The sequence below is a fragment of the Epinephelus fuscoguttatus genome, linkage group LG23 (assembly GCF_011397635.1).
Source record: "Epinephelus fuscoguttatus linkage group LG23, E.fuscoguttatus.final_Chr_v1".
In the NCBI taxonomy this organism is placed as follows: domain Eukaryota; kingdom Metazoa; phylum Chordata; class Actinopteri; order Perciformes; family Serranidae; genus Epinephelus; species Epinephelus fuscoguttatus.
Window position 1 is genome coordinate 26934673 of NC_064774.1, and position 12370 is coordinate 26947042.

A 12370-nucleotide genomic window follows, 5' to 3' on the forward strand; every position below is an offset into this window, starting at 1 on the left:
AACACAGCAGAGAAACTACTTTGTGTACTAAGCTCTCTGATGTGGATTCTAACAAGTTTTTTGATGCAATTTACTGTAAACTCAATGCTCGTTTCCGAGAAACCACCTGACCGTGAAACTATGTCTGGACATCAAAAGTGAAAGTGACGATCCCAGGGGCATAAAAGTCTGCACTGCAGGGCTGCATTGGCACAAGTGGTGAGAGGCACGTTAACTTCTGGAGACATCATTTTCCTATGAACACTGCATTGTTATTTAAAGTCCAGGATATGAGAATGCAATACTGCCATGAGCGCATGTTGTCAAAAAGGTAGGTTGCTATTTGCCTTTGTTTTGTAATTGATTTTACTGTTATGTGCCTAATTGGAGGACCTGATAAAACTGGGAGAGAAACATCTGGGCTACTATACAGACAACCAACGTTGTCATTTTTACTGACTGACCAACCTGTTTCTTTGCCAGTGATCAACACTGAATATTTTACAGATGAACAGAGTTTTTCAGGTATTCCTCCTTATAAATGCCACACCACCAAGCCCAGGCAGTACAACAAGTAGTTAATGATATATTTATGAATGTTGTCGGAAATACTGAACAAAGTCTTACTGTAGTTATTGTGGTGATGTCAAAGCTTTATGTGCATCTATTCAGCTCTTATCAAACGATGATAGCAGGTGTGGAATTGGTACATAGCCATGGAGTAAACACAACATTTTCAAAACTTTAATTTCCTACTATATTATCTTATTATTTATTATAAGTACAGTTACACAGTATATATATATATATATATGTATATATACACATATATACACAACTATAAATAAAAGCTAGGACTGTCTACAACATCAGACATGCAGTGCACTTAGACTTTCCGCTGACTGTCTGAGAAGTAAATTGCAATGAAGACACTAAAGTTGGTGAAATATGCCTGGGATACAGCAACACCACTCATACAAGCCACACACAGTACTGCACTACACCATAGGACTTGAACCAATATAACAATGGCAATTTGTTACTTTTAGTTATGATTACATTTGCCAACCATACAGCTGAAATAATCAGTGGTGAGGTTACCTGCTGCAGAATAGCTACACACACACACACACACACACACACACATATATATAAATATATATGTATATATATATATATATATATATATATATATATATATGTGTGTGTGTGTGTGTATATGTATATATATATATATATATATATATATGTGTGTGTGTGTGTGTGTGTGTGTGTGTGTGTGTGTGTACTTGAATATGGGGAGCAATGTGTCTCCCTGTTGTTGTTGCAAAGTAGCTGATAGGACTGATAGCTATGGCATATTAATAATTCAGCAGGTAGGGGCAGGTGTGTATAAGACGAAAAATATACATTTTGCTCTACCTCCTATGTCTCTGTTGGAATTAGAATATATTCCAACCCAGGCTGCTGCAGCCTGATACACCAATATGAGCACCTGAGGTGGCTCGAAAAGATTACACAGTTAAAACATGACTTAGCAGAATGAAAGAACCCTCCCACCAATATGTTTGGGCTCAAGTAGGAAGGGCTAAAAGAAAAAGGGTGGAGATTCACCAGAATCTTCACCAGCATAAAAGGGAGAGTGCAGAAAGTGAAACTTAAGTCTTGTTCCGGAGCTTGACTCATGAGTTGTATGTGTTGATGCTTGTGAACACATTAAACTCGATTGCACCTGATTCCACATGTCTCCAGTGCCTTTCTGAACACCAGCCATCTGAACCTAAGATACTTATTTGAAATAGAAGATGAAGTAACCAAAAAGTTGAATGCGAGGTCAGGAGCCACCAGGCCCAAATCCAGGCACTGATTTTTGCTTCATCGTTTTCATGCTGTTTGTTCTTTTTTATATGATGTAGATGTTTTGAATTTGCAAAGCCCAGTCATGTGAAGGGGGTGGAACTGGGGGTGTAAAACAAGACTGCTATAAATTCCTGTTGTGATTTGGAAAATAATGCCGTCAAATAGGCTGCGTAGTATTTTAAAGTTGGTGGAAAATTTAATACCTTAGTCTTTAAGGGAATAACACCTTGTTCCTCATGACCTTCAGTGAGAAGCTGCTTGAATAACCTGGCACGAGTGTGGGATGACCATGGACCCACAATGGAGGTAAACAGCTAGTTTCGACATCGCCGTAAGATACAGAAAATCAAATGGGAAAACTGTATGGGTGTGAGAGTTGATTCATTCCATTACATTATATGTTTGTCATTTATCAAGGGAATCAGTGATGAAGACTCAGTTGTTATGCTTTGCTGTGAGGAAGCAGAGGACTCTCCATCAACACCATGGTCTGACAGCAAGAGTGACTGTCAGTAGACTGATGCAAGTGATAAAGGTCAGCTTCATACAATCTAATGCTGAGCACAGAGGCACTAAATGGTGTGCAGTCTGTACATAAACTAGCTTTGAGTAAAGTCATTATTATTGTTATTTCCACAGTGTCCTGCCCTCCTTCAAAGACAACAGTCAGTCATGTCAGCAGCCAGCTAGTGTCTCTGCCTTTGGACACTCCTGCTGGTGAAGAGGAGAGCTACATTGGAATCAATCGCAGGGATGGAGAAAACATGCAGGACACAATGGACACAAACAGCTCAACGCCAGGAGCACAAAACGTGATCCATGTTGATGAAGAACTGAAGACTGAAAGAATAAGCCAGCCTGTCGTAACATCTGCACACACAAGTGAGTAAAAGTAAAGCATTGTAATAAAGAAACAAAAGCAATAAGTCATAAAGTTCAACAAAGAGTGCTGATGTACTGACTCTGTGAAGGCTCACAATATTCCCAATTCCACAGAAGAACTCTGGAGCTCAGCCAGAGTGACCACCAGGCTCTACCAAGGCCTTTCCCCCCAACTGCTCAGTTTAGTCAGGCGGTCAGCTCTCAGAAAAGTCCTGTTTGTTGGAGGCTGCTGTGCTTTTAGGAACCCTCAGTGAAGCAGACATTTTAAAACCATCCTCATATCTGCCCCTCAAAACAATCTCTGAGCTCTGCAATTCTCATATATGCATTGTCAGCTGTGAGACCTTGTAATCATCCCCATTCAATTGAATTTAATTGTGATTGCTCTTGAAGATGGCCTGAGGGTTGAAAAGTCATCTGAATGAAAGAGCAGTGCATATAGAGCCAGAGTGTGCAACCTTTGTTTATACTTTCATACAGTTGAATTTACCACAGGTGGATTTCAATCAAGGTGTAGAATCATCTTCCGGTTGACAGGAAATAACAAAATAAAGGCAACAAACACATGAAAACTGCTAACTTAACACATCGACCAGTGAACATTGGGGTCATTTACAAAAGTTGTTATATCATGCACACAGGACAACAACAACCACAAATACAGTTTTCTGGAGGTTTGTAGCTCCCTTTAGCTTAAATGCAAAGGCAGGATGCAAAATTGTGCTCCCGAACATTTTGGCATGTATGCATGTGTCAGTTACCTTTGGATCCATGTTTTTCTTAAAACACTTATGATTAATTTAAAATAAACATCTTTATATCCACAGAGACACAACTGGAGATAATATTGGAGGATCTGGGGCTGGAGCAGCACTACACAGAGAAGCTATCCCTGAACACAATACTTGAGATTGATGACAGGGGCATTGCAGATGAACCTGCCAAGTGTAATTCAGATCTTCCATGGTATTTTCTGAAGAAACTGATGATGGTTAATGTGACAGCTAGGAATATGAAATGTACATCTGCATGTGAGTCAAACTGTGATGAGCTGTCAGGGAATACGGAGTTAGATCTTGATGATCTATTTGACAGCCAACATTCAGATGACATGTTAAACCCCCTTGACATAATCACTGCACTCTTTCTGTGTTCTGATGCTTTTGTGCAACAGGAAATGGCACTCAAAATGTCTAGGTGTCAGTTTTCTGTGCCTCTGTTGCTTCCCAATTGTGACACAAAGCAGTGCACACTCATGCTTTGGGCCATGAGAGACATCGTTAAAAAGTACAGACCTCAGTCACTTTCAGAGTCCAAGGGCTTCATTGAACAAAGAATTGTTCTCTCTGAACTTCCAATGATATCTTTTGTGAGACTGGGTGAGTGCTCCCTGTCCAAGTCAGAGATCCTCAATAAGCTTCTGAGCAATTCTCAGCAGTACCATGATACATTTGTTCACTGTAACATGGAGTGTGGTGACAGTCCAAGGAGAATATCCAATGGACTGGTTGAAATGACTTGGTACCTTCCTTGTGGGAACAAAAACATGGATGTTTTCAGTGAGCCAGTAGCTGTAGCTAACCTTCGTGGAGACATTGCTTCATTTGAAACACAGTTTTCTTTTTTGTGTCAGACATCAGCATCAGTTTTTGTGTTCTTTGACAATTTGGACTCTGAGTGTGAGCTGCTCACCAACCAACACCACAAGGCACAGATCTTTTTGGTAGGTAACCATCAAAGTAAGCACTTCAGTTTAGACGCTGTAAAAAAGGTGGCAACCAAGTTGGGCTTGACGAAAAGTAACATCCTTTTAAAGGCAAAGCAGATGAATGATGAAGACTTTGTCAAAAACTTGCAGAGAACAGTCAGCAAAGTAGTTGAGAACTCAAAGATGAAGATGCAGATTGAGCAGATGGCTGACATTGGCCATGAACTGGGAATCTTGGTTGATGAAGACTCTGCAGAGTGCCAGACTGCCAAGAAAAATGCAGATGCCATTACTGCAGAAATTGAAGACATCCTTAAATACAAAGACACTCAGCTACCCTTGCAAGGCCAAATATGGAAGGAACTGACTCGCTTAGAGAAGGAACAATTTCGGCTCCGAAATGTTGGGTCCCAGAACATAGAAAAGTACAAAAGTGACCTTGAGATACAGAAAACAGAACTTAGGGATAAACAGAACTCTTGTGACATGTCAAATGCAATGACATGTTTTATCACCGCAATATCAAGCCCAGGGATAGAGAGGTGCTATTTCCTGAAATGGATGCGAATGAACCTTGATAACCTGTCTCGCATAAAACTGTCTGGCCTCCGAGAGCAGTACAAAGAAAAACGCAAAATTTCTGGGAACAAAGAGGAGATCAAAGAAATTGACAGACAACTCTCCAACAGCTCACTGGGGACTGAACACTTCTTCCGTGAAATGGGTCAGATCTATGAGGCTTCACTGTCTCTTCCAGAAACAGACCCATCACGTAAACAGTTACAACATCTGCCCAAACTATGTGCAGAATTGTTACTTGATGGATTTCCCCTTGAGTTTGTAGATGGAGATGCCTCCAACATACCTCTCAGATGGGTGAGTGACGTCCTCTCTCAGCTCAATGGCTTGGTGTCTCCTAAGAACAAGATACTGGTGGTCACAGTTCTTGGAGTTCAGAGCACAGGAAAGTCTACTCTCCTCAACACCATGTTTGGAGTGCAGTTTGCAGTCAGCAGTGGTCGATGCACTCGAGGTGCCTTTATGTTGCTCATCAGAATCAGTGAAGATGTTCAAAAGTCCTCAACTGTGACTTCATGGTGATCATTGACACTGAGGGCTTAAAGTCACCAGAGCTTGCACAACTGGATAATAGCCATGAGCACGACAATGAGCTTGCAACACTTGTTGTGGGGCTGAGTGATATCACCATCATCAATATCGCAATGGAGAATTCAACAGAAATGAAAGACATCCTACAAATAGTTGTGCATGCTTTTCTCAGGATGAAAGAGGTGGGCAAAAAGCCCAAATGTCAGTTTGTCCACCAGAATGTGTCGGATGTTTCAGCTCATGAGAAGAACTTACGAGACAGGAAATTGCTCTTGCAGCAGTTAAATGAGATGACCCAGGCAGCAGCCAAAATGGAAAAGAAAGAGGAGAACAAGAGCTTCACTGATGTGATGGAGTACAGTCCAGACACTGGGAACTGGTACATTCCTGGACTGTGGAATGGAAACCCACCAATGGCACCAGTCAATGCAGGGTACAGCGAAGCTGTATATGAGCTCAAGAAAAATGTCATCCAAATTTTGGGACGTTGTGAGTCATCTGCTAATAATATCTTGGAGTTTACAGAGTGGATGAAAAGCCTGTGGAATGCAGTAAAGCATGAAAACTTCATCTTCAGCTTCAGAAACAGCCTGGTGGCTGATGCATACATGAGGCTGTGCACAGAATTCAACAAATGGGAATGGGAATTCAAAAAAGAAATGTACGCATGGGTTACAAATGCTGAGACAAGAATTTCCAATTTTGGCAAATTTGCTGTGGAATCTGAGAAACCTGACATGAGAGAATTTCTTGACCATTTGAAAAGTAAAGTGTGCACAGTGCTGACGGAATGGGAGACAAAGCTTCTTGACAATTTGTCACAGTACTTCAAGCAAACAGAGGGTCACGTCTATCTAGTTGAAGGATACAAAGAAGAATTTGCAAACAGTGCAAAGACCCTTCGACGAGAAATGGAGAGCTCTGTGTTTAATCAACTCACAGCAGCAGCTGACATCAGACAGGGAATGACAGAACTTGATCAAATCAAGGAGAACCACATAAAAGTATTAGAGGAGAGAGTGTGTGCACTGATTGAAGAATGTTGGAAGAAAAAAGTCAAGATGACAGACGAAGAGCTCGACAAAGAATTTGATAAGATGTGGAACAGAATGGTGAAGGAACTCTCCTTCTCTAAGCAAAAGCCTGCTGATGTCTTTGCAAAGGTGTACCACTACCTGAGAGAAAATCTAAGACGTAAGGGGATGTCATGTCTGTCGGTTGTTAAGTGAAAAAAGCCTGACAGAATGTGGACTTGTTCCTTTCAGATATACTGCAGAAGGATTCTTCAACCGGTTGAAACACAAAATCACCAAGTGGTTCAACACTGAAGATCACATAAAGGCTGTAGAGCAAATGGCTGACAGTATCATAGCAGATTGCAAACAGTATGTCACTGGAAAAGTGGAAAGAAAAAGCAATTACCATGACACTTACATTCAGGAGATCCTCCACATGATTGACGAGAAGCTGCAAAACAATAAGAAAGTGAAGACAGAGATTGAGTTTGAAATTTCTCTGAAACAGCACATCTGTGGAGATGCAGCCAGACAGTTTCAGAAAATGCATGAAGATTTCATACATGAGAATGATCCCTACAGATGTCTGAATGAAAACAAAGCCAAGTTTCGCGCTGATTTTAAAGATGTGTTCCATAATCAAGACCAGTGCCAGAAGAAGGCAGAAGAATTCACAAACTGCTGCCTGAAGCCTGCAGTCGAAGACTTTGTCAAGCGTTCCTTGGGTCCTGATATCATTGGTGAAATGATGACAAGCCAGCAGTTCAGCACACGAATATACCTCCAGTATACAATTTTACTGGATTTGCTCACAAAGGATGACTTTGAAAAATATCTGAGCTACATTGGCTCATATGAGTATTATGTAAAGAAATGGATCCTCGACCAAATAGTAGAACGCTTCTCAAAAGGGTCTACCATGTTTGAGCTTGAGGATAAACATGTTCAGTCAAGCATCAGGAACATAACCAATGCTATCAACAAAGCTAACACCAAAAAGAGTGGCAACTTAAGAACATTTGTTGAAGATGTCTGTCAGGAACTTGGTGATAAACTGGTCATTTCCCAGGATGCTCTTGGTGCTTTCATGATCCTGAACAATGCCGACCCAGAACAGTTTGCTCACTGGCTCACTGATTGTCTGAAGGACATGGCAAAAGCTCTCACAGAGAAGTTTAAAGAAACAAACATCCAAACAAAACTAAAACAACTTCATGTGAATCCTCAGAACGAGCTTTTCACTAAACTGATTGGATGTGGTAAACAGTGTCCATTCTGCAAAGCACCTTGTGAGGCAGGAGGAAAAGACCACACTGAGCACTGGACATCATTACATCGGCCAGAGGGTCTGGGCAGATACAAGTGGGACAGGACAAAAGAACTTGTTACTGACGTATGCACTTCCTTGGTGATCAGTGACAACCGTTTTTGCTGCAGTGCTACAAATGGTGAATGGCACCCTTACAAGCTTTACACAGAAATTTTCCCAGACTGGAAAATTGCTCCAGATGTAAGCCTGAAGGCGTCAGACTACTGGAAATATGTGATGACAAAGTTCAACAAAGAGTTTGCTGAAAGATATGAAGCTAAGCCTGCTGATATTCCAGACACTTGGAGCAATATCACATATGAGCAGGCAGAGCAGAGTCTCAAAGAGTCATTTAACATAAAGTGAGAGAGAGAGAGTGAGAGAGTGATTATAGAGGTGCACTTCCTCCTACATAAACTAATTCCGTATCTGCTCAAGGATATCTTGATCCTACTTGTTTTATATGATATAGAGAAGAGACACAAATAGTAACATGCTGTATGTAAGAGCACAAGGTTTAAGATATTGTAAGTTGACTCAAACATTTTATGACGAAGACTTACAATAAGGAAATTACTGCAATTGACCTGAAACTGCATTTAACATGTTTAATATAAATAATCAGCTCTAGCTCTGTTCCTGCTGATGATGACATTTTAAATACTTTGCATACTTTGAGTCAATGTACCTTTAGGAGCACATATTGGAAACATACTTATAAACATACTTAATGTTGGCAGTTTGATTAAATCAGACTTTGAATGCATGATTTTGAGTGACAGAAAGTTTTCTGTGTACTGCAACTATGAAGATATAATCACAGATAATCAAAGTGATATGATTTTTTTGAATGTTTTTCTTTTTTTAACACCACTCAGTCTTTATGTGGTATTGTCATAACAAGACAGAACGTTTTGCTTTTAATCTTAAGTACATGTGATTGTTTAACCGAAAGTTAGGATCTAATTGTCTTTGTTTCTGAGAAGTGTTTGATGCAAAATATTTAGATTTTCAGTGTATTAAAGGACCATTCATTCTATTGTATATGTGATGTCATCAGTGTCAATACATTATTAACTTCTGTTAACTGCTTTAATAAAGACTCAGAATGAGTTATTATTGTCTTTATTGAATTCAGAAACCCACAACTTGAGTTGAAACATTAAATAGAAAAAGACTTAAGTTGTGTTCAGACAGGAAGCAAGTGCTGCCACTAAAATTCAGCTTGTGTTCTGTCTGAACACAAAGTAAGGGCTCAAATCCCTATTGTCGCTCCCACATTACTTGGTCACATGCAAACCTGTTAACAACAATCCACAACAAGGAGAAATGTAACTTTCAATTACAGATCTGTTAAGTATGTTTCAATTAGTGTGCAAGCACCTGAAACTAAGAGTCATTGTGCTTTGTTAGCTCAGAATGAGCCCTACATGTCTACATAGGGAGTAGGTCCATTTCGACTGGGTCTCCCATGTTGCACCGCCATCTTTCTACAGTAGCCCAGAACGGACAAACCAAACACTGGATCTACTGGAAAGGGCCTTTTTTTTGTTACATTACCTTTGGGCCACCATAGGCTCTTCTACATGTTTGTCTCTGGTGTCTTGTATTTGAAACCACCTTATACCATTCTTAGTTGTAACACAATGTAATCTGTAACAGATGTGACTGAACCCAAATGCAGCACTCGCTGACCGTTGGTAATGACCTTAATTTGAACACAGAATAAACAGAAACTTGAGCTAACTAAGATATTCAATTAAGAGTTCATTCTTCGGGCCCAGAGTCCACACACAGTCTCTGGGTTCAGGGGCAGTCTGGAAGGTGAAAGCACTCACGCTGAAACGCTGTGGCAGGAAAACACCACACAGCCACAGACAGATGGACACCAGAGATGCTGAGGCAGAACTCGTGGTCAGGGACAGAAGGCTGGTGAGTTTACCGGGAAACAGACGACATAGAGAGGTCAGAGGCAGGCAGGGTCGATAACAGGAGCTCATGCAGGTAAGGACATGAGCTAGAGGTGCGCACTGAATATTAAAGCCTGATAACATCTTTTGGTTAAATAAAACAACTAACAATTGCATGCATTAATGTAAACTGGACAATGTTTGCAGTGGCGTCACCAGAAAATTTTTAAAGGGGTGGCCAGATGGGGCCACTGAAAATCTTTGTGTGGCACAGGCTAGCTGAAAACTCTGTCAGTATGAGAGTTAAGGAATCACACACTGATCAGCTTTGGCTTTGTATTTTACAGTTAATGTTATTAATTATTGATGTGCATACACAAATACAGGTAAAGGTACAGGTACACATATTTCTTTTGTAAACACATTTTATTGCAATCATACAGTGATAGTATCACAGTAACAGAAATGCCAGCATTAGGAAGAATGTTTGTTTACATATTAACCAGTAACCCAAACATTGCTAATGAACCAATTGTTCAAGGGGCCCCATTAAAAACCATCATGTCAGTTTTTCTATCGCCAAAGTTCAGCCTACATTTTGTGTGCTATTTAGCTCCCTTCCTGACTGCTAGTATGACGTGGTTGGAAGCAGTGGATGCTTTAGGTCGTCTGGTTTTACAGGATACCAATATCGAGCTTAAAATGAGCACACAACAGCCTCTGAAAGACTGTAATGTCAGCCTTCCCCCTTTTGGCCAGGGAGGACCAGCAACTGCATCAGGGGGGCCGTGGCCCCTCCTGGCTCCCCCCCGGGGGGCGCCACTGAATGTTTGTATGTGACAGTACTTAATAACTTGTTAACAGTACTCAGACCCTGGATGAATCTGCAACACCAGAGCTGCAGCACCTTACCTGAGGCACTGGCTGCAGGACAGCAGGTAAAGACAGAGAGCTAGGTGTGCTGACCCCTGGCACTGTGAACTGGCTCTAAGGATATGGAACATCACGTCTTTTGTGGTTGCCAAACCAGAGTAAGTGTGGAAAGTAGAACGGTACCAACTAGTTGGGCTCAACTCTATGTGCAGCACTGGCTCTGGAACCAGTGGAGGGATGGACTCTCTCCAGGACTGGTCTGAACCAGGAAAACTCACCTTGATGACCCATGGTGCACATGACAGCAGCCTTTGTAATGTAACTAGCTGATCTATTTTTAAAATAATAAATCTTGAAAAAAATAAAAGACCTTCCCTAAAGAAAAAAAAAATCATACGGTCCCTTAGCAGAGACTTTCAACTGATCTACGATTTCAACCATGCAAACTGTTTTAAATGTGTCCGGCTCCAACACACCTGTTGACTCACAGCAGAAACTGGATACAATAATGAATAAAAAGGTGGTTATTTCACCAGCTTTCTTTGCTTGCTTCTTTTTTTAATTTTTCTACTGCAGGTCACAATGTGCTTCTTCTCTGTGTGTCTGCTGGAGACAGGTCCTCTGTAAGCTTCAGGTTGATATCTCTCAAGGAGATGTGTTCTTTGTGGAGCATTACACAACATTGTGCAAGAACTGGGCTGTAAACTACATTGTGATACTCCTGAGTTTGTTTGGCTTCTAAGGGTCAAACCTGTGTGTTTTATTGTGGCTACTCACTAAATAAAAAAAAATACAGATACATCTCTCAGCCACACTGAGGCAGTGAACTTACATAGATTTAATTTGACTCCATAATGCTGATAGTTACCTCATGCATTGATGGCCCACTTTAATTCAAAATCAGTATAATGGGGGTGTGGTGGGCAGCTTGCAAGACTGGGGTAGAGATGCACGCTCAAAAGAAAAGCCCACATTTCTGGTCGGAAGAAGAAACACATTAACTATAAACATTCACACATTGAATATGCACAAGTATTGCAAAGATGACCTTTTAAAAAAGGTTGTTGAAGGAATGACAGAGGGCATGTTTGTTCACATGGTTGAACAAGTACGCCATGGTAGGAAACTTTAAAAAAATCCAACTGTGATGCAAAGAAGCAAAATGACAAGCGGCTCCAGATGTTCCACTTTTCTATATTTTGATGTGATAAATGACATGTTAGGGCATGTTAAGAGTCTGCATGGCCGCACGTGAACAGGAATATCAGTGGAATTGTCTTTTTCATTCACCGTGTAGGCTTAAAAGCAATGACAGGAAACCACATATCACTGATGAACTGACAAAGGGTCTGGGCCTGTATATCTGAAGGGTAACTGATGAGGGAATGAGATGCAGGTGAGGCGATGAGAAGCAGAAGGCCAGGGATATACAGAGCTGATGGGGAGAGTGGGAACAGGTGTGTAGATGGGTGGGGCTGTCAGGTGTTGGAGAAAGGAGGGGAAGTCTGAGTGCATCTGGTGGATGGATGAAAAATGGCAATAATGTGGCTGGAGAGGAGGGACAGAAAGAGCAGCAATATACAGCACCACTGCAGAGAGCCCAGGTTAAATTCCCAGTGTTGGTACATCTGACTTGATACATCCTAAGTCCATACACTCACCCCACTATATCTAAATAACCGCCACTGTGTGACCAGAGGAATGAGTTTTGTTTCACTGGAAA

At 41.1% G+C, this 12370-nt stretch overlaps 1 long non-coding RNA gene and 1 pseudogene across 1 annotated transcript; both read left to right on the forward strand.

The window, feature by feature from the left end:
- Positions 1-8891, forward strand: part of LOC125884468 (interferon-induced very large GTPase 1-like) — a 30475-nt pseudogene extending 21584 nt beyond the window's left edge.
- Positions 186-2321, forward strand: LOC125884469 (uncharacterized). The gene is made up of 3 exons (XR_007448705.1): positions 186-310; positions 2087-2145; positions 2257-2321. It is a non-coding gene; the product is annotated as an uncharacterized LOC125884469 (long non-coding RNA).
- Positions 8892-12370: the final 3479 nt, after the last annotated feature.